The 24,725-nt window shown below is 43.5% G+C and overlaps 1 protein-coding gene across 3 annotated transcripts in view; it reads right to left on the minus strand.

The window, feature by feature from the left end:
- Positions 1 to 14,662, minus strand: part of NFYC (nuclear transcription factor Y subunit gamma) — a 70,237-nt gene extending 55,575 nt beyond the window's left edge. The window contains exon 1 of one of the 3 annotated variants that reach the window (XM_066269504.1): positions 13,592 to 14,662. The gene's annotated coding sequence lies outside the window, so the exon portion shown is untranslated. Of the gene's footprint in view, positions 1 to 13,109; positions 13,265 to 13,591 lie in introns of those variants that run through there. The other 2 variants (XM_066269508.1, XM_066269507.1) reach the window with 2 other exon arrangements.
- Positions 14,663 to 24,725: the final 10,063 nt, after the last annotated feature.

Here is a 24,725-nt window from a genome sequence, read left to right on the forward strand (position 1 = left end):
AGAGAAGGCAGAAAGGCCAAAAAGCCAGTTTTGTGCCTTATCCACAAAACAGTAGGGGTCAAGTCAGCTGCAAGGAACCAAAGAAGCACATTTGAGGGGTGAGAGGCAAAGAATAGAAAGAACATTTTCATATCACTGACAATCAGTGTCATTAGGCAAAACAACACTAGGGAGTCAGGCAGAGCTAGATTCAAATTTCGACTTCTCTACTTATTAATTGTATGACATTGGGCCAATCCTGAGCCTTATTTCCTCATCTGTAATATATGGACATCCCCATCTATAAAAAAGAGCTCATTTAAGAACTAAATGAGCTAATAACATATGTAAAGTATACTGTACCGAATAAGCGCTAAAAAAATAAAAGTGCTAAAAGTCATCCAATCAAATGTCCTGTTTTACACAGGTCTTAAGGCCCTTCAGTTACTATGAGGGGATACCTCTCTTTTATCTTCAGCATACTCTGCAACCCTGCAGAAAGCAACTCCTAAGCCATAAAGGGCAGTGTGGGAGGACTACCAACTGCTACAAAAAAATCTTCCCAGTTTTAATGCCAGAAATCCGTGCCTTTCACCACCAATCCTGGCCAAGGTCTGCTTATTGTTCCTAAAGCCTACCCTTTGACTCTGCTTTTTTTTTTTTTTTTTTTTTTTTACAGGGACAGAGAGAGTCAGAGAGAGGGACAGATAGGGACAGACAGACAGGAACAGAGAGAGATGAGAAGCATCAATCATCAGTTTTTCGTTGCGACACCTTAGTTGTTCATTGATTGCTTTCTCCTATGTGCATTGACCGTGGGTCTTCAGCAGACCGAGTAACCCCTTGCTCGAGCCAGCGACCTTGGGTCCAAGCTGGTGAGCTTTTTGCTCAAACCAGATGAGCTCGCGCTCAAGCTGGTGACCTCAGGGTCTCGAACCTGGGTCCTTCCGCATTCCAGTCCGACGCTCTATCCACTGCACCACCGTCTGATCAGGCTGACTCTGCTTTTGATGTAGCAAATTCAACCAAACATTTCTCTTGATATTTTGTGAAGGTCTTTGGCATAGTTTTTATTAGTCCTTGGCAGTTTGAAAAAAACAAACAAACCACACCCTTCAATGTCAATATCTCATCAATTGTCACCTTAGTAGAATTCAAGCCACTAATGGGAAAAGAACGCAAATTATCCTAGGATTTCCATTTGGCAGCCTGATCCATTTGCTTGCTACACCTTTCCCTTCTCTAGCCTAGACTAAGAGTCTCATGGGATCTCTGGGATTCTAATTCCCATTCTTCCCTGGTTCTGGACCTCAGCAGCCCCTATACCAGCAAATACATCATCTTGCCCTAAAAGACACCTAGATCACTATGAGACAAACCCAGTGCCTCGGGTTACATGGTTCAAGCTTTAATGCTCTCTCAAAGAAGGCAGGGTGGGAACTGATGCTCTTGGTCAGAAAATTGATTTTGAATCACAGCACCCTACTTACTAGCTGTATGACCTTGACCAAGGTACTTAACCATCTCTGAGCTCGCTTATTCATGTGTAAAATGGAAAAAATTACACCAACTCACAAGAGCACTGAGGTTTAAGTAAGTAAAAGCACTCAGCATTAATACCTGTTATGTAATTGGTGTTCAATTAATATCTAAATACACATTTCACTACAGCACTTTATTTTAGAGAGAGGCGCGAGAGACAGAAAGAGAAAGGGGGGTAGTAGCTTCTCATATGTGCCTTGACCAGACAAACCCAGGGTTTTGAACCAGCAACCTCAGCATTTCAGGTCAACGTCCCATCCACTGGGCCACCACAGGTCAGGCCACTTGTCACATATTGTAATTATTATTATTTTTTACCATGTCTCTATTACCAGAGAAGGGCTTCTTGAAGGCAACAACTGTCTTGTTTATATCCACATACATCCCCAGTGCTCAGTACAGAGACATAAATCAAATCTAGCCTTAACCATAGTGTCAATAAAATAACAGAAAGTGCTGAGTAACTGAGGGAAACTAGAGAGTGTAATGCATGTCCCATCTAAAAGGGCAACTACTACTCAGCTCCAACAGACAAGGACCATGGAGGAATGCTGGCCCACTGCAGTAAGAGCTTCCAACAGAATAAAAGAAGCAATAACCAGATTCTGGACACAAAAAGCTGATGCTAGAGCAGCTCTTGATTTGGCACCCTGAAGAATGACTGAAGAACCAAAGTTATGGCAGATGTTGGCCTCAACCACCATGACAATTCCTGCTAAAAACAGGGTCTTGCACAGTACTCCAGATTACCTGATCTCAGAGGTTACACTGTATCCCAGCAGAAGCAAAAATAGCAGCAAAGAAACTGGGCTCTTCAGTAGCCTGAACATTTTATTGACAGTGCCCTTAACTAACCTCTTCAGATTTAATAAGTAAACCTGGGGGACCCAGGAAATATCTAGAGAAAAATGAACTTTTAATATGTTGGGATGGGGACACAAAACCATATTCATTTGAATACTAAATATGTTGAATATATTATTATATACTAAGCTAATGAGATAGATGTACATTGCAATTTGTTTTGTACTGATATTGTTATAGGTTAGGGGATGAGGTATCTTTATAAACACCTTTAATCCAACCACCAGAATCAAGCACTGTTAGTATTTTAGGTTATATACTTTTAGAGATTTTTCTTATGTAAATATATATGAAGCTGTTAGTCCCCTGCAATATTAGAAAATACTATAAAGTGTTTTGTGATCTTTTTTCACTTAAAAAACTAATGTGAATAACTTGCCATATCAAATATAAATCTTTGTCATTTATAATAATTGAATTATAGTCTATAGAATGGATGTGCCATAATTTTAATCAGTTCTATATTAATAATTTTGGCATTTTCAATTTAAAATATTGTAAATAGCATCACAGAAAACACCATTATACCCATTCCTGTACCACTACCCTCCATCAACTCTTTCAGAACCATTACAACTTCCTAATTAGTATAATTTTTTCTAGTTTTATTTTTTTTAAAGGAAGCCAAATCATTTTAATGTTAAATCTTCCCATTTTCAATCTTGGTCCAATTTTCTCTTTTTTTGAGAGAGAGAGAGAGAGGCAGACAGAGACAGACAGGAAGGGAGAGAGATGAGAACCATCAACTGGTAGTTGCAGCACCTTAATTGTTCATTGATTGCTTTCTCACAAGTGCCTTGACCCGGGATAGGGGTGAACGGTTTCAGCCAAGCCAGTGACCCCTTGCTCAAACCAGTGACCTTGGGCTTCAAGCCAGCAACCTTTGGGCTCAAGCCAGTGACTATGGGGTCATGTGTACGATTCCATGCTCCAGCCGACGACCTCATGCTCAAGCTGGTGAGCCTGCACTCAAGCTATCGACCTCAGGGTTTCAAAACCTGGGTCCTGCCTGACCTGTGGTGGCGCAGTGGATAAAGCGTCAACCTGGAAATGCTGAGGTCGCCGGTTCGAAACCCTGGGCTTGCCTAGTCAAGGCACATATGGGAGTTGATGCTTCCAGCTCCTCCCCACCTTCTCTCTCTGTCTCTCCTCTCCTTCTCCCTCTCTCTCTCTCTCTCTCCTCTCTAAAATTTAAAAAAAAAAAAACCTGGGTCCTCAATATCCCACACCAATGCTCTATCCACTGTGCCACTGTCTGCTCAGGTAGTCCAATTTTTTTTAATGTTTATTTTATTGATTTGAGAGAGAAGAGAAGAGAAGAGAAGAGAAGAGAAGAGAAGAGAAGAGAAGAGAAGAGAAGAGAAGAGAAGAGAAGAAGGAAAGAATGACAGAGACAGGAACATCAATCTGGTGTTGTATGTGCCCTGACTGGGGATAGAACCAGTAGCTTCTGCTCTTCCGGGCGATGCTCTAACCAACTGTGCTATCTGGCTAGAATTTCAGTCCAAATTTTTAAAAAATTATAGACAGATCAAAGAAAATCAAGGACTGCCAAACTGTAACTTTTGACCCATATTGTTCACTTACCTTGGTCCTGAACAACTATTAGCTATTTCCCAAATCAAATCCACCTTCAAGGTTTAAAAAAAAGTATCAACACATTTTCATAAGAATCTGACAGAAGTCTGAAGATAATTCTTAAACATTTTGAGTGACATCATTAGAATAAGGAACCTGAATGAATAAAATAATGAGACTTTAATTATAAATTCTGAATTACTTGCTTTTAAAAAATTGCTTATATTCTCCAAAGCATAAATTAAGCCCAGTGGATGGGTAACTATTCTAAAGGAACCTATTTCAGCTCTCAGAGCTATCCAAAGATGGCACAGCTGCCTCAGAAGCTACGGATGGGATCTCAGCACAGGCTGTTGGAACACTCGACAGAAATATGTAAAGACAAGATGAAAAAGAACAGCCATGTGGAGAAGCAGAAAAAAAAAAAAATAATAAGCCCAATCTTTGAAACTAGACAGGTTTAGATTCTAATCCTTCCTCGCCTTCCTCACCTCTTTTTAGCTGAGTAACACTGGGCTTCTTTTCTTAACCCCACTGAGGCCAACTTCTTAAACTGTAAAACATCTTGCAAGGCTGTAAGGATTAAGATACTTTCATTCATTCAATAGAGACTTATATGCGTAGGCTAAGACCCGGGGATCTTAAACTAAATAGCCCCCATCCTCAAGGAGATCAAAATCTATTACAACAATCAGAAAAATTAAAATAGACAATCACAGTGCTGTTTGTTAAGATTCAGAACAGGGTCAAATGCAGTGTAGGACAGAAGCTGAGCACCTAACCCAGAGCCTAACTCATTTTCAGGCTGGTCAGAGAAGGCTTCTTGGGAGATTTAAAATCCTAACAACAGGAATTTAACTGAGATAGATAAGCAAAATGCATGTACAAAAGCCTGGAGCTGAAAGAGAAGCATTACATTCCTGGAAGGGCTGTAGTTTGGTATGGCAGCAGGTATGGGGCAAGAGGCTAGAAATTAGGGAAGTGAATAGGGCTGGACAAAACTAAGATACTAAAACTTTATTCTGAAGCTAAAAGTGAGCCACTAAAGAGTTTTAAGCATAATTAGAATTATTCTTTTAAAAGATCATTTTGGGTACAGTGTAGAGAGGGGACAGTAGCGGGAGGATAGTAGCACTCTGAACAGATTAACAGGGAAAAGCAGGACACTGCAGTAATCTAACCTAGTTACCCGAAAATGAAGTAGTGGAGATGCTGAAAAGGAGATGAAAGGCAAATACTAAGATAAAAAATCATTAAACTAGTGGTTAATAAATGCATGGAGGACAGCAATACTGCGTCTGATAAATGGTAGCTGCTACTATTGTTGTTGTTACTGGCAATTGGATTAGATGACCTTTGAAATCACATTCATCCCTACTTTGGAGACATATCTTACGGGTTCCTAGAAAAGTCCTTTCTCACTATTGGTGAAGCTATCCTATACAAAAGGATTCATTTTTTTTTTTTTTTATTCATAAACTCTCTACACCAGAACTGCTCAATCCACTACACACCAGTCATATTAAGAAATGCTTGGCCCTGGCCGGTTGGCTCAGCGGTAGAGCGACGGCCTGGCGTGCGGGGGACCTGGGTTCGATTCCCGGCCAGGGCACATAGGAGAAGCACCCATTTGCTTCTCCACCCCCCCCTCTTTCTTCCCCTCCCGCAGCCAAGGCTCCATTGGAGCAAAGATGGCCCCGGCGCTGGGGATGGCTCCTTGGCCTCTGCCCCAGGCGCTAGAGTGGCTCTGGTCGTGGCAGAGCCACCCCCCCCCCAGGGGCAGAGCATCGCCCCTGGTGGGCGTGCCGGGTGGATCCCAGTCGGGCGCATGCGGGAGTCTGTCTGACTGTCTCTCCCCGTTTCCAGCTTCAGAAAAATACAAAACAGAATTATCTGGTCTAAAAAAAAAGAAAAGAAATGCTTACAAAGTGTTCTCACAAACAGGATTCCAAGGCCAAATAAGTTTGAGAAACACTGCATAATGTATCCTTTCTGCTTTTGAAGGGTCATAAGGCACATCAGTACAAAAACTCTGAACACTAATTCTTCAGTAAAGAAATGCATGCCACTTTGGCCATTATTTTGTCAAAAATCCTTTTTCATCCCCAGAGGTCACTTATTTGCATGTGTATAAGAACTAATAATGTTCAATGCAACAGCCTGGGAAATGCTGCTCTGAGCCAACTTACAAATTTTAGTGGAATGAAAAGAAGACTATAGGTGACTATTTTGATCACTTCCCAAAATGGGTTAGAATTTTACACACATTATGGCATTTATCTTTTTAATTTAACCCTACTAAAAATGGCATTAAATATCACCATAGCCTGACCAGGCAATGGTATAGTGGATAGAGCATCAGACTGGGATGCAGAGGACCCAGGTTCGAAACCCCAAGGTTGCAGGCTTGAGCGCAGGCTCATCCGGCTTCAGTGTGGGCTTACCAGCTTGAGCACGGGGTTGCTGGCTTCAGCGTGGAATCATAGACATGACCCCATGGTCGCTGGCTTGAGCCCAAAGGTCACTGGCTTGAAGCCCAAGGTCGCTGGCTTGAGCAAGGGTTCACTAGCTTGGCTGAAGCCCCTCATCCCTAACCCGGGTCAAAGCACATATGAGAAAGCAATCAATGAACAATTAGGTGTCACAACAAAGAACTGATGCGTCACATCTCTCTCCCTTCCTGTCTGTCTGTCCCTATCTGTCCCTCTCTCTGTCTCTGTCAAAAAATAATAAAAATAAGTATCACCATAAATCACAATCTTCTACCTCCCAAATTACCAAGTATGCTTTGCTTCTTTAAAAGACCCAACTTTGTCATAAGCAAAGTCTATTTACCTTCAAGTTACAGTATTAATTTTTAAGACAGTTAAAAATGACAAAGATGTTAAACTGTGTACACAGCATGCACTTTCTCTGTTCTTTTAAATGAACAGATTATGCCATTGGTGAGGGGATATGTTTTCTTAACACTGGGCAAATAATCTCACTTCATATTGACCACTGGATAACTTGTAACTCCTAAGGACAAGGTTAACAGTAATTAGGACTGTGAAAACCTTCAGTAACTCTAATAGATTTTAACCAATAACATGATACAAAATACTCTATATTCCTGCCTGACCAGGCGGTGGCACAGTGGATAGAGCGTCGGACTGGGATGCGGAGGACCTGGGTTCGAGACCCTGAGGTCGCCAGCTTGAGCGCGGGCTCATCTGGTTTGAGCAAAAAGCCCACCAGCTTGAACCCAAGATCACTGGCTCCAGCAAGGGGCCCGTGGTCAAGGCACATATGAGAAAGCAACCAATGAACAACTAAGGTGTAGCAACGCGCAATGAAAAACTAATGATTGATGCTTCTCATCTCTCTCCGTTCCTTTCCATCCCTTTCTCTGACTCACTCTCTGTCTCTGTAAAAAATAAATAAATTAAAAAAAAAAAATACTCTATATTCCAATGTATTTCCTGTAAATCACAGAAGCATTATTGAAGTACTGGTCAAGATCACTATTTATAGCTCATACCCACAAATGTCTTTAGAATAACTTTCGTATGTTATTTGTAATAATACTGTTGATTTTAAATGGAGAATATCCACTTATATAGGATACCTTATATGCCTTGGACATGGAGATTTGAACTTTTAATTTAAACCTAGTTTACTGGAAACATTCAAATGCAAAGGTTAGACTAGTCCCTCTCTCTAAACTGCACCTGAAGTTTATCCATTAGAAAGCTTTCACTGAATAAAAGAAAAAAACATTGGATTTAGAAGTAATCTGTCTGCAAACAAAAAAGATCTTAAACCAAAATAAAAAATACAACTCCCAATACTGAAAATGAGTACAGGTGCTGCCTCATCGCTATCAGGTATATCACTGCTAAAACATGGAGGAGTGTAGGAAGGGTGCAAATATTGCAACCCAGCAAAAATTTCTGCAGGCAGAGAGATTTTTTCCTGAACCATTCCACAATGATGTCTTCCTGCTTACTTCAAAGAATATGTTACCCAGGTGAGTATAAAACAAACTTACAGTCCTAACTTCAACTGACAATTTCTACAATTGGAAAAAATTTTAAATGACTACAACGCAAATTTCTCTCTGGACAGAAAGATAAAACTGTTTGTTCTGATTTTAATAATTATTCTTATTTTACAAATATGAAACTTCACCTCATCAGAATCATTACTACTCGGCAACTGGGGATTAACTGAGGTGATCAGAAGAAAACCAATTCCTATCTAAACCATAACAGCACAACTAAATTAGGTTATTTCTTTCATAAGTGAGTGCTCCCCCATGTAGAAATCCTACTGCACATAGCAGAGTAGATAATTACAAAAGGCCTCCTCATCAGGAAAGCTGTTGGGACAGATTTTATGCTATTCTAAAAAGAGCGAGCCACTCAGTGACAGTCACCTATAATATGCTATTGTATTCATTTCTCATTATTACTCTATAAGATAGGTATTATGACCACTACTTTACATAGTAAGAAACTAAAGTTCATACCAGTTAAGAATCTACCCAGTTGACACAGAGGGTAAGTGCACTGCAGAAATAGAATTCTTTCCCAGAGCTGACTCCAATATCAGCAACTACACTGCCCTCTCCAAAAGGCATTTTTTGACCAAAGTATTTTAAATCCATTGCCTCCTACAATTAATCTACTTACATTATGCTAGGTGTTTTGAGCCTCGGTGGGAAAACACTAAAATGACCTTGTAGTCACAGAGCACGCATGAAAAACTGAATAAACAAAATGAAAAGAGAGACTGTAAGACATCAGATAACTCAGTTTGCTTTGAGCACAAGAAATAGAATGGAAAAGAACAACTTGCTGGCTAAGGAATGTTCTTCCCAGGTTGTATGCCTGAGGCTAGAATGAACCTCAAGGTCACTTGTGAACCTAATAATGTCCTCTGCCATTCTTCCTCCTGTGAATCAGGCAAACTTGCCAAAACACAAGAGATGCCTTAGAGTCATCTCTGCCATCGTGTCAGCGCTTCCACAGAAGCAGCAATGCTGTCCCACAGAATGAGCACTGGTCTGGGAATCCAGTGTACTGGCCTACACTGGGCTCTGCCCTGGCATAACTAAGTGACCTTGTCAAGGTCATCACACTATTTAGAGCAGCGATTCTCAATCTGTGGGTTGCAACCCCAGCGGGGGTCGAACGACCAAAACACAGGGGTCGCCTAAAGCCATCGTGGCCATCATGGCCTTAGGCGACCCCTGTGTTTTGGTCGTTCGACCCCCACGGGGGTCGCGACCCACAGGTTGAGAACTGCTGATTTAGAGTCTCACTACAAAGGACATTCCTGAAAGAATTAAAGGTCACTTCCTGAACTAAGATTCAAGGATTTTTCTTTTCTCACAATATTCTATGGTCAAGAGAACACTGTTTAAGAGTAAGAACTCCACAAATTGTGTAAGAATTAAGAGTTACAGACCTATGCTTGAATCTGGGCTCTGCCACTTACTGGCTGTGTGACCTTGAGCAAATTACTTAACTCCTCTGCTTCCTCACAGGTAAAAATTAGGGTGGTAATAGTAACTGAGTCATACTGTGTGAGTATAATATTTATATATATAAATACATTTATACCCTATGGTACAATGTAAGCACTCAATAAAAGGTAGTAACTATATTAATCTTGAGTATCTTTAGTTGCTCAGTACCTCTGAACTAAAAGATGAGATGTGAATTTCAAAATTGCCTCAACAAGACAGCTAGAATGGCCCCTTATGCCTCCATTTCTCTGTAAATGAGGATAAGAAACCTCCTATTCCTCCTAATACAATGAATCAGTTTTGACCTGATGGAAAATGTGTAAGCATAAATGAGATATTAGAATTATTTGTTACAAGGATTAAATAAGATGACATGGACACAGTCTGTAAAGTATAAAGCATTAGTATAATTTCTGCTTAGACAACAAAGCTGATGTTCACAAGTTTTTAACATCAACGCTGACCTATTCAGACTTTCAGGGAGTTCAAGGTTTCTAGGGTGGTCAATTCCAAATGATAACAAGGCTCAGCATGTGGCCATGGGTGTAAAGAGCTAATATGGAATGAAGGTGATCACTGGTGTTGAAGAGCAGGTAGTCAAGAAATACCTGCTGAGTAAAAAAAATGTATGTAAAAGTATGTTTTTGTAACCTTGCCCAGACTTACTAAAAAAGAAACTATGTTATAGATACCATAACATTCTTCTTATTTGGTTAGCTTAATGACTGAGCCAAAGGAAGCTAAGATGAGCAAAGTACAAAATGCACGGCAAGCCCTAGTTCACCCTCTCACACTGACTCTATCTTCTACACTGCAGTGTAATTGCAGATAAAAGGGAGGAGACTCTCACCTAAATCACATCAAGAAACAAAGCAATTAAGACTTCCCTCTTGAAACCTGAATTAAAGATTTCCATGCAAAATTGGAATTGCAAATATTTTGTTGTATTAGTCTTAATTTTATGCATCATTCAGGAAATTCATATCCTAGAATCATTATTCCAAAGTTTGGAGAGGGTACTAGGCTTTTGGATAGGTCCCGTATTTGGAGACAAACATCCTCAAGAACTGGGGATGTTTGAAAAGGGTTAGTGAGCACTTTACACTATGCATTGATAGTTTCTCACTGCTTGGCATTAATCACGTCCATAAATAGAAACACTATGTCAGCAATATTCTAAAGCCTGGTTCTAAAGAATGCAGGTTCTTAAACTTTCTGTACATAATTTTTAACCATGATCTACCTGGGTTCAGGAAAACTTCAGCAGTTTACTTTGTAAATCTTTCCCTTCACATTGAAATCAAAGGGTAAGATTTAAATACCTAGCCAAAGAACCTATATTCAAAGGGTTAACCATTCTGTGGTCTCAATCTTTGAAACAGTACTACAAATTCTTATTATATTCTTCCACTCAATATATTCCTAAAATCCACAAATCAAAGAAAGAAGATCCACTTTGAAATATAAAATTATCTGGGAGTTTGACCAGTCAGGTTTATGTCAATAGCATAATGTAACAGAGTTTGGCATCAGGCAACCGGGATTTGAATTCCAGTCAACTACTGAGTGACACTAGGCAAGCTATTTAACCCCTCTGATCCTCAACTTTCTCATTTGCAATATGAAAATAATGCCCTATCTAACAGAAATACTGTATCAAATATGCCCCAAAATGTCAGTTCCCTCCCTTCACCTCTGGAAAGTACTATTTCTCTAAAAAATTTTGTACTCACATAAAACTGACTAAATGTGAAAACCATAAGAATTTCTTGAAATTGCTATGAAAACAGAAGTGTAGCACCCATCTGAAGCTAGAAAGAACCACCTAACACAGACAAGGAAAAGCAAATTAGGAAAATACAGGTTTAACACAAATGTGTTTCCCTGACCCCCAAACCTTGGAAGATATAAATGTAAAACAATCCAAGTCATTACCACTCAATGGAAAAAGAATAACCCCCAACAAGCTGACACTAACAACTCCTAATTACAACAAAAGCTTTCTGAAACATGAACCAGAAAGAGCTGACAAGTCCTGTTACTTAAGACAAGAGGCAAGAAGCTATGTACTAGTCTATTTTCATTCCAGCTGCTTATGTTTTTAACAAATGCTACAGAGGGGCCCTGGCCGGATATCTCATTTGTTTAGAGCATCATCCTATCACGCCAAGGTTGCAGGTTCAATCCTAACCTAGAAATACAGAAGAGTCAGCAAATTAATGTATAAATAAGTGAACAACAAATAAGTGTTCCTCAAAAAAAAAAAAATTTTTTTTAAGTGAAAGGAGGGGAGATAGATTCCCGCATGTGCCCTAACCAAGATCCACCCTGTAACCTGTCTGGTGCCAATGCTCAAATCAACGGAATCAACCAAGCTATCCTCAGCGCCAGGGGCCAACGCCCCAACCAATCGCAAACTAGCTGTGGCAGTGGAAGAGAAAGGGGAAAGGGAGGGGAAGAGAGACAGAAGGGAAAGAGGGAGGGGAAGAGAAGTACATGGTCACTTCTCATGTGTGCCCTGACCAGTATTGAACCCGGGACATCCGCACACCAGACCGACGCTCAATCCATTGGGCCAATCAGCCAGGGCTCAAATCAATTTTTTTTTTTCTTTTACAGAGACAGAGAGAGACAGGGATAGATAGGGACAGACAGACAGGAACGGAGAGAGATGAGAAACATCAATCATTCATCAATCATTAGTTTTTCGTTGCGACACCTTAGTTGTTCATTGATTGCTTTCTCATATGTGCCTTGACCGTGGGCCTTCAGCAGACCAAATAACCCCTTGCTCGAGCCAGCGACCTTGGGTCCAAGCTGGTGAGCTTTGCTCAAATCAGATGAGCCCACGCTCAAGCTGGCGACCTCGGGGTCTCGAACCTGAGTCCACAGCATCCCAGTCCGAGGCTCTCTCCACTGCGCCACCGCATGGTCAGGCTCAAATCAATTTTTAAAAAATGTTTTTAATGCACAAGAGGGTGGGTGTACTTTTAGGTACATATAAAAGAAAATAAACGAGCCAAGATCCAGGATCTCTGCAAGCTCTCTTCCACTAAAGAGGAACCTAATAATACTCATTCAACAAATAGCTGTCAAGTATCTAGTATTTGCCAGAGCTTTGGAAACTTAGCCCTGACCTGTATCCTTCCTAGGGCAGGAGAGCTTCATAGAGAACACCTCAAAACCAGCTGCATGGTCCTGAGCTCCAATAACCTATAATTGCTCTTACGGTAATCCCCAAATCTGAAAATGTATCCAAAATTGCTTCCTACTTTCTCGCTCTTATAGATCTGCCCTACTTAATGCTGTACCACTTCCTAGGCTTAGCATTCAGTTGTTAAGACCGGTACATCTACCCAATACAGTCTCTTCCTTAGACTGAGTCTGTTTACTTCCTCCTCATCCCAAGTGTGGTAACATTGGCTCCACCTAAACCTCAGCCCTTTCCTCCTATACCATGGATGCTCTCAGATCAGGCATCCATGAACTTTAGGGTCACTTCCAAACCGTGTTAACACTGCAAATTTAGCACCACTGGGTCTCGAAGATCCTCTTAGCTGTACACCCTTGGGGCTTGAATGCCCCTTATCCTCGGCCTCCCGCTCCCGGCCAAGCACAGGATACCCCGAAGTACCTGCCAGACCATTATCTTCTCTATCCCCCCTTTAAGGCCTTTAGGCTGGCCCCAGCCTCCACCCCACGCCTGCGCCGTAGGGGGGTCATCACCCTGCAGCCTAAACCCGAGACGCGCTCATCCTTGCAGCCTCCAATTCCTTCATCACCCCCCAGGCCGGAGCCAGCGCGACCAATAAGGTGCCAGGTCCGCGGCCTCCCCGCCACCAACCAATCACGAGCGAGCCCCCCCGCCGTCGCCTTCCGCCAATGGGAGAAAGCCCGCGGGCCGGGCCGGCGAGGCACACGGACCCCACGAGCCCGACGGCCGCGACAGCTCCGGGCCTGGAGAAAACACAACATGGCGGCGGGCATGCCGGACCGAACTACAGCAGCGGCCGCGCGAGGGAAGTGAGGTCTCCGCCAAAGGCGGGAAGCGCTGCCCCTCCCCCCGCCGCCGCTCGCCTCTCACCCACCCTACCAACAGAGCTCCCGCACACTTACACGCCTCTGCTCAGGGGTCCAGGGAAGAGCAGGAGCCGCCCCCGCGTTCCAGCAGCGTACAGCAATGCAGAGGCCTGGGCACCACGGATGGGAGGGGAAGCGTGCGTCACGGAGAGCGGAGCGCGCGCGAAGCGGGGGTACAAACAAGATGGCGGCCACGCCGTTTGCACCGTCCCCCTCTTCCCCCCCTTCCCCTTCCTTGGCGCCTCAACTTCCAGTTACTTGCGGTGTGCAGAAGCTGAGTTGCTGAAGTCTCGCGAGAATTGGGAAGAGGTGACGACATGGTGAAGCGGAAGGAGATCTGAGAGCCTTCTGATTCCGACCTTTTTTAGGGACCGTAGGCGTTGCCTAGTGACTTTTGTAGGGCGTTCTGTACATGTGGATGTCTGCTGTGATGCGCACATTTTTTAGTTTTAAAAAGTAGTTTCTCTGTGTATGTGCATTTTTAATTTGGGAGGAAAGAGGTAGGGGCGAAAGACGACAAGGGATGCCAGATAAGTGTGTTATTGAAGACCGGTAACAGTACTGTAAAAGAAGGGATTTAACGCCGCCTTTTTCAACATTGTAAAAGCTATACTCTGGAATAAAGGACAGCACTTCCCAAGAATGATCAGCTTGTAGCCTTACAACGACGTAGAACGGTGTTTTTCTCGTTTGAATGCAGAATTTAAAACAAAGGCAGTTGGAAACCAAGCTAGAATGAGCATTACACCCTTTTCATACTTTCTCTTTAATCTCCACAACTACTTATTTGGTCCTAGAACATTAGTATTATTTTTATTTTACTGATGACAAAACTGAAGTCAAAGGGCTAAGTAATTTGATCAGGATCCACAATCTAGTAAGTGTCAAAACTCAATTTGAATAGCTCCAAACCATGTAGATAAATTTATCAAATATGTATTGAATGAAATTATCTACAGAGACTATTAGTGCATTAGCTAGCAAGCACAGAGAAAATTGCTCCTGCTAGTGGTTACCTTGAATTTACAAATGACCTTGGAGCCTTTCTGAGACCTGTATTGCAGGAGTCCTCAACAATAAAGCCAACAGACTTCCTTCCTTCCTCTTGAGTTCATGACCCTGGTGATAACTGTTGTGAGAGTGGAATAAATCTTTTGACTTGAACTCAGGAAAATTGTTTTCAAATCCAACCTTAATAAATCTAACTTTAGGCACTCAATAAATAATTGATGAATGAATGAACAAAACCTAACTAGCTATAAGACACCTGACTTCACTGAGTCTCAATTTCATCATCTGTAAAATGATCTAATTCCTACCTCCTGGGAGTGTTGGGGAGATTGAATGAAATAGTGGAAGAGAGAGTGCTTTGTAAATTGCAAATGTGTTCAGTTAGTGATATCGATATTTTCAGACATGAGAAATGGCATAAAAACAAAATATTCAAAATAAATAGTATGTTGAGATAGTAGAGATAGATATAAGCTTAGCTAATGGTAAAAAGCTATGTAAATCTTTCTACAAATATTTACTGAGCATTTTAGTGCACATACTATATTTGCAAAAGACGTCAAAATGTGTAGAAAGCAACACAAATTTGTACTATTATTATAAATAAGTATTGACAACATACAAGGCTGTAATCAGTTTCCCTCCTAGAGCCTGGAAATCAGGTTGCACTCAAAATTAAACTAATAAAAATTTAAATAGTAAAGGAGGAAATTAGCCAAGGGTAGTAGTACTAAACATATTTAACAACAGGTAGTGCTCATGCATTGATCTAGCAGAGTTGAAGTCCTGGAGATACCCTTCTGTACTAGGTGTTAACTTCTCAGTTGCTAATTTATGTATAGTAGGTCCCAGAGGATTCCAGGGAACAGGAGTTGTCAGGAAGCTTGGGACAATAGCTGTGTACCAGCTACTATGAAAGTATTTTAATAGTCAGTATATGGCCCTGGCCGGTTGGCTCAGCGGTAGAGCGTTGACCCAGCGTGCGGGAGTCCCGGGTTCGATTCCTGGCCAGGGCACACAGGAGAGACGCCCATTTGCTTCTCCGCCCCTCCCCCTCCCCCTCCCCCTCTCCTTCCTCTCTGTCTCTCTCTTCCCCTCCGGCAGGGAGGCTCCATTGGAGCAAAGATGGCCTGGGCGCTGGGGATGGCTCTGTGGCCTCTGCCTCAGGCGCTAGAATGGCTCTGGACTCGGCAGAGCGACGCCCCAGAGGGGCAGAGCATCCCCCCCTGGTGGGCGTGCCGGGTGGATCCCGGTCAGGCGCATGCGGGAGTCTGTCTGACTGCCTCCCCGTTTCCAGCTTCGGAAAAATGAAAAAAAAAATAGTCAATATATTTTTTTATCTTATTTTATCTTTAGCAAGAGGGAGAGAGAGAGAGAGAGACAAGGACAGATAGGAAGGGAGAGAAAGATGAAAAGCATCAACTCGTTGTGGCACCCTAGTTCATTGGCTGCCCTCTCATACGTGCCCTGATGGAGGGACCTCCAGCTGAGCCAGTGACCTCCTACTCAAGCCAGTGAACTTGGGCTCAAGCCAGCGATCTTGGGCTCAAGCCAGCAACCATGGGACCATGTTCATAATCCCACACTCAAGCTGGTGACCTCAGGGCCTCAAACCTGGGTCCTCAGCATCCCAGACCAATGCTCTAACCACTACACTACCACCTGGTCAGGCTAGTCAATATTATAACTGTCAATAATTGGCCCTGGCCGGTTGGCTCAGCGGTAGAGCATCGCCCTTCATGTGGAAGGCCCAGGTTCAATTCCCAGTCAGGGCACACAGGAGAAGCACCCATCTGCTTCTCCACCCTTCCCTCTTCTTCCCCCCTCTCCCCCTCCCACAGCCAAGGCTCCATCTACTGAAGCAAAGTTGGCCCGGGTGCTGAGGATGGCTCCATGGCCTCCACCTCAGGCACTAGAATGGCTCCGGTTGCAATGGAACAGTGCCCCAGATGGGCAGGGCATCATCCCCTGGTGGGCATGCCGGGTGGGTCCTGGTCAGGTGCTTGCGGGAGTCTGTCTGACTCCCTCCCTGCTTCTACCTTTGGAAAAAATACAAAAAAAATAAATGTCAATAATCATATTTGGTGCACACAGGGAATGTTAGTTCTTGCCATGGACTATTATCAATATTCTTTGCCCCTCTCTTAAACTCTCTGTTTCTGGCCTGTCCTTAGGAGGTAAGACTTCTCACTCTAATATCATCAAGCTTAACCTTGTTTTAATCAATGAAATGTAAGTAGAAATGCCATGAGCCACTTCTGAACAGAAATGTATGAGCCATCTCGTGATTCTGCCATATTTTTCCTCTGCCATAAGAATAGTATGTGTCAAATAGAGGTACTTCAGCTTTGGTCCCAGGATGAAGATGTGCATAGCCACAGCTGACACACATGACATGTAATATAAGTTATAAACCTTTGTTGTTGTAAACCACTGAGATTGTTTTAGTTGTTATGCAGCATAACCTAGCTAGTCTGAACTAATATAGCCCTGAAATTAGCTATATGTGCAGATGAGCAGAGAGCTTGTCTACAAACCATCAAAAAATAAAACAATCTCTGAACAGGTCATATAGGAGGAATAAGGCAGATGTGATTGTAACTTAATAAAAAAAAAAAAAGCTTGGCCCTGGCCGGTTGGCTCAGCGGTGGAGCGTTGGCCTGGCATGTGGGGGACCCGGGTTCGGTTCCGGCCAGGGCACATAGGAGAGGCGCCCATTTGCTTCTCCACCCCCCCCCTCCTTCCTCTCTGTCTCTCTCTTCCCCTCCCGCAGCCAAGGCTCCATTGGAGCAAAGATGGCCCGGGCGCTGGGGATGGCTCCTTGGCCTCTGCCCCAGGTGCTAGAGTGGCTCTGGTCGCAACATGGCGACGCCCAGGATGGGCAGAGCATCGCCCCCTGGTGGGCGTGCCGGGTGGATCCCGGTCGGGCGCATGCGGGAGTCTGTCTGGCTGTCTCTCCCCGTTTCCAGCTTCAGAGAAAAAAAAAAAAAAAAGTTAAAAAAAAAAAGCTTAAATCAATATTGTCAACCAACCGTTCGTATCCTGTTTGGAGAGTCATGAACCAAAGGGTTTAATTAGCCATGACAGCCTAAAACAAGGCAATCACAGAGGCACACACTAGCATTGCCCCTCTAAGCCCTGTCTCAGTCAAGCCAACCTGAGCATTCAGATTTCCTTGACCATGTCATCCCAGCAGTAGGTGAGAATATTTCAGTCCACCTCAGCTAAGAAATGCTTCAGTATGCTTTCTTAGTGTAATTCTAAGCTCACTCAACAAAGGTCTTACCTATATGGACAGAATTTAGTTATCTGCTAACTAGAGGATTACAGTTCTTTTAATAACTGCATTTTTCATTTAAATTAGTCTGTTGGATGCTCATTTATATAACTATCAGTTTCTGTGAACTTAGTGAATCCAAGAGTTCCCCTGAGAGATAGTTCTACCCTGCTATTAAAATCAGCCTTCTGAGTTTGCAAGGCTAAAGACTAGTTCTGGGATGATGGTAAATTCCTTAAGGTTATAGCCCTGTAGAGGGACCTGTCTAGAGGGCCAGCTGGATTACCTTACTCCACACCTCTCTATCTCATCATGTGTTTTCTTTGATCTAAAAAAAAAAGCAGTAAGTGCTGAAGAGAGAGATGATTCACATGCTGTGGGAGATCAAAAAAGCTAGAGAGCTAGAGATGACTTTCACTTTGTATGAAATAGAGGAGAAATTCAGGAAAGATTGCAAATATGACATTTGAACTGGGTCTTGAAAAACGAGTAGAATTAGAGGAAGAGCATGCCATGTGGTGGTCACTAGAGCAAATAAAGGAAACCACAGATCAATTGAAAGATAGAATATGAGGGAAAGGAAGAAGAATCATCTGGAAAGATATATCAAGGTCAGATTAAAGCACTTGGGTTTTATTTTTCTGCTATGGAGAGTTAGTGGCGGAACATTTTTGGTTTTGTTTCTCTCATGTTTAAGTGTACAGTTCAGTGGTATTAAATACATTCACACTGTTGTACAACCATCTCCAACCTCCATCTCCGGAATTTTTTCACTGCCCCATACTGAATCTCTATGTAGTGAGCCCAGTAGGGTATGAGGCCATGAGTATGCACTTCTGGTGTCTCTTAAGTGGGGGGAGTGTAATTCATGAACAGCCCAGCTGCTAAATTCTGAAATCCATGCTAAACTTTGAAATCCATCACCTTTCACTCCCATATCAACTCATAGTTGCTTCACTTTAGTTTTTCATTGATTGCTTGTCATATGTGCCTTAACCAGCCAAGCCCAGGGTTTTGAACCATCGACCTCAGCATGCCAGATTGACACTCTATCCACTGCACCACCACAGGTCAGGCCAGGTTACTATATTTTTGGCCTCAGTTTCAAAGTCTTGGGTGAAAGCTGCTGCTTGGGCTGGATTTGGCCAGGTGCCTTCCCCTGAACCAATCAACATTGTTGTGGAGGGGGTACTGGGTCATGTACAAAAATGGTTGTATCCACTGTAACCCTGTGAATAAAGGTGTGTGATTGCAAGGTGCAGGATAGAGTAACACTTCCCAGAAAAGTGGTAATAGAGAGTTAGGCAGACCAAACAATAACTGCCCACTCCCTGAGAATAAATAACGGGAGAGAGGGTAAAGAGAAAAGCTCAGAAGATGAAACACTATCTAACCCAAGGCTATCCCATACTTTATCTAAACCAATGCTATTCAGCCTGTCCTGTGGTGGCTCAGTGGATAAAGCATCGACCTGGAAATGCTGAGGTCATCAGTTCGAAACCCTGGGCTTGCCTGGTCAAGGCACATAAGGGAGTTTGCTTCCAGCTCCTCCCCCCTTCTCTCTCTCTGTCTCTCTCTCCTCTCTCTCCCTGTCTCTCTCTCCCTCTCTCTCTTCTCTCTAAAAATGAATAAATAAATAAATAAATAATTTTAAACCAATGCTATTCAAAAGAAATTTCTGCAATGATGGAAATACTTTATATCTGTGCTGTTCAATATAGTAGCCACCTGCCACATGTGGCTATTTAGCACTTGAAGACGGTTAGTGCAACTGAGAAACTAAATTTATTTCCTTTTATTTTAAATTTAAATAGCTATGTATAGTTAATGACTATATATTGGACAGCACAGATCTAGACTGTTGGTCTAGATGTTGCAAAGGCAGCATGGAGTAATGGCTATAGCATGTCCTTGGAGTCAGCCTTGTCTGGATTTAAATCCCAATTCTACTTAGTAGCATAAATTAAACAGATTACCCAAGCCCGCCAAGCTGCAGCAGTGAAATAGGCAAACAACAGTAAATATATATATAAATATATATATCACATATATATATATATGATACCGGAGAGAGAAAGAGACAAAATATCTTCAAAAAGGCAAAGAGTCCGGCCTGACCAGGCAGTGGCACAGTGGATAGAGCGTCGGACTGGGATGCACAGGAACCAGGTTCGAGACCCCGAGGTCGCCAGCTTGAGCAGGGGCTCATCTGGTTTGAGCAAAAAGCTCACCAGCTTGGACCCAAGGTCGCTGGCTCCAGCAAGGGGTTACTCGGTCTGCTGAAGGCCCGCGGTCAAGGCACATATGAGAAAGCAATCAATGAACAACTAAGGTGTCGCAATGTGCAACAAAAAACTAATGATTGATGCTTCTCATCTCTCTCCATTCCTGTCTGTCCCTGGCTATCCCTCTCTCTGACTCACTCTCTGTCTTTGTAAAAAAAAAATTAAAAAAAATTAAAAAAAATTAAAAAAAAGGCAAAGAGTCCTTTGGATTTGGCAATTAGGAGACTCTGAGTGAATTAAAATACAGAATGGTTAAAAGTTAAGAGCCAGACCAGCAATTACCTAGAAATTATGCTAAATTTCTTTCTTCTGGAAGGATATTCCAGGCAGGGAGAGAGAAGGAACAAAAAAAGTTTCTCTTAGTCCTGATGGCCACATGAGGAGCTAGGAATGCCCTAAAGGTAGGGTCCCAAGGTAAATCCAGAAAAACAAAATCAGAAACACTGTTCGTAGGGTCTGGAGCCAAAGATGGGATTGCCTAGACCAGCAGTAGTCAACCTTTTTATACCAACCGCCCACTTTTGTATCTTTGTTAGTAGTAAAATTTTCTAACCGCCCACCAGTTCCACAATAATGGTGATTTATAAAGTAGGGAAGTAGGCCCTGGCCAGTTGGCTCAGTGGTAGAGCATCGGCCTGGCATGGAGGAGTCCCAGGTTCAATTCCCGGCCAGGGCACACAGGAGAAGCGCCCATCTGCTTCTCCACCCCTCCCACTCTCCTTCCTCTCTGTCTCTCTCTTCCCCTCCCGCAGCTAAGGCTGAACTGGAGCAAAGTTGGCCTGGGCGCTGAGGATGGCTCTGTGGCCTCTGCCTCAGGTGCTAGAATGGCTCTGGTTGCAACAGAGCAACGCCCCAGATGGGCAGAGCATCGCCCCCTGGTGGGTGCATGCAGGAGTCTGTCTGACTGCCTCCCCGTTTCCAACTTCAGAAAAAAAAAAAAAAGATAAAGTAGCGAAGTAACTTTACTTTATAAAATTTATAAAGCAGAGTTACAGCAAGTTAAAGCATATAATAATAATTACTTACCAAGTACTTTATGTTGGATTTTCGCTAAGTTTGGCAGAATAAATCTTTTTTTTTTTCTTGGTTTTTTTTTTTTTTAATTTTCTTTTCTTGAAGCTGGAAATGGGGAGAGACAGTCAGACAGACTCCCACATGCGCCCGACTGGGATCCACCCGGCACGCCCACCAGAGGCGATGCTCTGCCCACCAGGGGGCGATGCTCTGCCCCTCCGGGGCATTGCTCTGCCACGACCAGAGCCACTCTAGTGCCTGGGGCAGAGGCCAAGGAGCCACCCCAGCGCCCGGGCCATCTTTGCTCCAATGGAGCCTCGGCTGCGGGAGGGGAAGAGAGAGACAAAGAGGAAGGGGGGGGTAGAGAAGCAAATGGGCGCTTCTCCTGTGTGCCCTGGCCGGGAATCGAACCCGGGTCCCCCGCACGCCAGGCCGACGCTCTACCGCTGAGCCAACCGGCCAGGGCGGCAGAATAAATCTTTATAAAACAACTTACTATAGTTCAATCTATCTTTTTATTTATACTTTGGTTGCTCCGCTACCGCCCACCATGAAAGCTGGAACGCCCACTAGTGGGCGGTAGGGACCAGGTTGACTACCACTGGCCTAGACCAAGTAAGCCACAAGGAAAGAGCATCCCACATCCATGCCCTCATTACACAGTATTTACTCTATGACTAGATTGTAAGTCCTTTAAGGTTCAGGTCCTTGTCCATCTTGGTGTTCCCAGCATCTAGGAAGTTCCTGGTACAATAATAAGTGCTTATTAACATCTGTAGAATGAATGAATGCAAGTAATCCAGTTCACTTCCTGGTGCATGGTATTCATTCTATAAATCAGAGGGAGAAAAATTTGCAGTGAGAAGGTGCCAGAAAATCCTTCTTGGCTTGGAAACTGTAAGATCCTTAGCATCCTGCCTGGCACAGTGGAACTTAAAGTTAGCCAGCTCAGAAATGGCAAGCCAGGGTTGAACACCAAAGTTCAGGTTCCATCAACAAAGATTTGAGGGCCAGGGAGAAGGATTCTCAAAAGGGGAGTTTAAGGAAAAGACTCAAAGGGTTAAAATTCACTTCTGATTTCTATCCTTTCACACAAATCTTGATTCCTTTTTCTCCCTTCCATGCCCACTGCTTGCCTTGCAAAAATCCTCATTTGTCCAACTCTAGTCCACCCTTCTACTTCCTGTGCCACTCAACCATGTCTACTCTGGTTTGGCTCAAGGAAGTGGGAGTTGAAATGGGGTCAAAGAGAGCTTTTTGTTTGTTGATTTGTTTTTGGTTTTAAGAAGAGAGATTCTAGAGAAGTTTTGTAAACTAAATATTCCAGTAGACAAGCAGAATTTGACAATGCAAGAAAGAGAATATCTGTAGATATAAATTCTTGGGGTTCTCAGCACAGATTGTGCAGAGGTTGACCTTGATAAAAGCTGGGACACTGTGACTTTCCCTCAGAACAAAGGAAGATAGAGCACATGCTTTGTACAGAAGCAGGAATTTTAATAAAAGTTAGGATGTTTAAAATCAAGAGTTAGGCCTGACCTGGCAGTTGCACAGTGGATAGAGCATCAGACTGGGACGTGGAAGACCCAGGTTCGAGACCCCGAGGTCGCCAGCTTGAGCACGGCTCATCTGATTTGAGCAAAAGCTCACCAGCTTGAGCCCAGGGTTGCTGGCTCGAGCAAGGAGTCACTCGGTCTGCTGTAGCCCCCCATGAAGAATTGATACTTCTCATCTGTCTCCTTTCCTGTCTGTCTGTCCCTCTGTCTAGAAAAAAAAAAATCGAGAGTTAAGTATTTTAGCAATTAATGGTGGCATGGTACATATAGGGAAGTGTTTTTCAAATTGCAAGTCCTAACCCATTAGTAGATTATTAAAGCATTTAGAAGTTTGCAGCTAGATTTATTTTGTGTGTGTGTGTGTGTGTGTGTGTGTGTGTATGTGACAGAGTCAGAGAGAGGGAGAGATAGGGACAGACAGGCAGAAAGGGAGAGATGAGAAGCATCAATTCTTCATTGCCACTCCTTTGCCGTTCATTGATTACTTTCTCATATGTGCCTTGACCAGGGGGCTACATTAGAGTGAGTGACCCCTTGCAACCTTGGGCTTCAAGCCAGAGGCCTTTGGGCTCAAGCCAGAGACCATGGGGTCATGTCTATGATCCCACACTCAAGCCAGCAACCTTGCACTCAAGCTGGTGAGCCTGTGCTTAAGCCAGAGACCTCAGGGTTTCGAACCTGGGTCTTCCATGTCCCAGTCTGACCCTCTATCCACTGAGCCACTGCCAGGTCAGGCCAGATTTATTTTTTAAATTGAATAAATTGAAAACTTGAATTAATTGCACATAGCAAGAGTAAATACTCTGAAAACTATTGTGAAACTCTGGTATCAGTTATATATACAGTTACATATGTACTGGTCACACTGTAAAATTTATTTTTTCTTGAGGGTACAGTAAAGAATATTTAAAAGCCACCAGTCTAGGATGTGATCATGGGAAAAGTGACTGATTCCTAGAACTTTCACTTCCAGAATTTTCTATGATGCTTGTAAGCTGGTCTTGCTTTGGGACAGACAGAAGTCATATGAAGGGGCAGAGCCTCCTAGGCAGTGGCTACAGCGTGTGGGGTTCCATATTTGCCCCAAATTAACTCCCTAGTCTTCAGGACTACTCTTTTTTTTTTTTTTTTTTGTATTTTTCTGAAGCTGGAAACAGGGAGACAGTCAGACAGACTCCCGCATGCGCCCTACCGGGATCCACCCAGCACGCCCAACAGGGGGCGATGCTCTGCCCCTCCAGGGCATCGCTCTGCCGGGACCAAAGCCACTCTAGCGCCTGGGGCAGAGGCCAAGGAGCCATCCCCAGCGCCCGGGCCATCTTTGCTCCAATGGAGCCTTGCCTGCGGGAGGGGAAGAGAGAGACAGAGAGGAAGGGGGGGTGGTGGAGAAGCAAATGGGCGCTTCTCCTATGTGCCCTGGCCGGGAATCAAACCCGGGTCCCCCGCACGCCAGGCCGACACTCTACCGCTGAGCCAACCAGCCAGGGCCTACTACTCTTTTTTTTTTAAAGAGTTTATTTATGAATTTTTAGAGAGAGAGAGAGAGAGAGAGAGAGAGAGAGAAAGAGGGGAGAAGCAGGAAGCAACTCATAGTTGCTTCTCATATGTGCTTGGCCAGGCAAGCCCAGGGCCTTGAATTGGCAACCTCAGCGTTCCAGATCAATGCTTTATCCACGGCACCACCACAGGTCAGGCAGGCTACTCTTTCTTTCTGGTTCCTGCTTCCTTTATTGCCCCAAGATGACTGCATCAGATCCCAGGGGCTGCATGCTTCATTTATGGTTAGCAAGGAAGAATGTCTGTGTGCCAGCCTCTTCAGCAAAAATCTGGAGATTCACTGACTAGACTGGCCAAATTCATATGACCAGCATGAGCCAATCATTCTGGCAGTAGGACTGACTGATTCAGCCCTGCGCTACCCTGATGGAGTCCACTTCCTGGAAAGGAACTCAGGGGCTGGGCTGCTAGAAAAGGGAATATGAAGAAATGAGGTAATCAACTAATGGCCAGGACATATGGCCTTTAAA

This window comes from Saccopteryx bilineata, chromosome 3, assembly GCF_036850765.1.
Source record: "Saccopteryx bilineata isolate mSacBil1 chromosome 3, mSacBil1_pri_phased_curated, whole genome shotgun sequence".
In the NCBI taxonomy this organism is placed as follows: domain Eukaryota; kingdom Metazoa; phylum Chordata; class Mammalia; order Chiroptera; family Emballonuridae; genus Saccopteryx; species Saccopteryx bilineata.